Genomic DNA, 1,447 nt, shown 5'->3' with positions numbered 1-1,447 from the left:
TAAGGAACCAGCAGATCAAGTAGCTTTTGGAATAAAACACCAATTTTTTTTAAATTAAACACTATCTAAAGATTTGCATCGAAGCGTTTATTTTTGATAGTGATTTTAATCACTGTCAGATATCATTATACTTGATCTAACTATACCACGTCTCAACTGTGCCGCGACCCCCCTGTGCTGGGTTTTTTTTCTTTTAAACTACTACTAGAGTGAGTTCTTTTTGAGTCATTACAATAGGATCATATGCACTGCCTGAAAGTCTAGAGGTCTCAGTTTACTAATTCTTTCGCAACTATCCCCACTCGTGAAATAGAAAATTACATGTTTATCTAAATAAAAAATTTTTTAAGGATGAATGAAATTAAGATGGATTTCCCAAATATTTTGTTCAAATTACCCCTAACACCGGATGATTAAAATATACTCAATCTAAATTTTGAATTATTGTCATAATAATAGTATATTAATAATAGCTGTTTTAATAAAAAAAGAAACGAAAAGGGGAATAAGTTAATTTTTTAGAGGGACAGGATTTAGAATGAGTTTTGATTAAAAAGGAATATTTTCAACAAGGATTTGAAGTTTTGTAAATTTAGCTTAGAAAATTGATACATACAATATTACTCAATATTCACTAATGATTAAAGAGTTTATGAAATAATACACAAATATATTAAATCCAGGTAATATAATTGTTTAATTTACTCTTAAATAATTCTGACAATTCATGATATTTCAATAACAATACAATAATTGTACATAAATTGTAGTACACATATTTTTATATTATTATTGACATATGTTTTTAGTGCTTGTTTCATGAAAACAATGATAAAATCTCTTGATTTCTGTTACGTATGTCATTATTTTCACATTTCATTAAAAAGTTCTGTGTTTGTTTAGTCTTATTTGGAATAAAACTTTATGAGTGATTACATAGATTTATTTCATTATCATCATTATCATGTAGCCTACAATTATATAAAAATTTTGACTGCCAACCTCCAATAATGACTAACCTAGATCTGTCATTCCCAATTCGTTACTTCTATAATCAGTTTTGTATAATTCATTTTTGAGATATTAGTATTTGAAATTATTGAAAAGGTAAAACAGCAGGGTAGTGTTTAGTGGCATAATATTTTTACCATAACGGACATATAAGAATTCTTCTACGTTTTGTGCANCAGGGTAGTGTTTAGTGGCATAATATTTTTACCATAACGGACATATAAGAATTCTTCTACGTTTTGTGCACTATGTTCAATTATAACTAAAAATCATAAAAAATCCAACATTTTGCCAATTGTATAGTTAAATATAAACGAGGAGTGTTGTGTATATAAGTTTTTAGTTTTAGTTTTTCACATTAGATTATAAAATAGAATAATATAATGGCTGAAAAAGTAATCCCGAAAAAATTTTATAATTATGCATAGGGTTTCTA

Source organism: Daktulosphaira vitifoliae, unplaced genomic scaffold (assembly GCF_025091365.1).
Source record: "Daktulosphaira vitifoliae isolate Bord-2020 unplaced genomic scaffold, ASM2509136v1 Scaffold_355, whole genome shotgun sequence".
Taxonomy (NCBI): domain Eukaryota; kingdom Metazoa; phylum Arthropoda; class Insecta; order Hemiptera; family Phylloxeridae; genus Daktulosphaira; species Daktulosphaira vitifoliae.
This window is presented reverse-complemented; position numbering follows the sequence as displayed.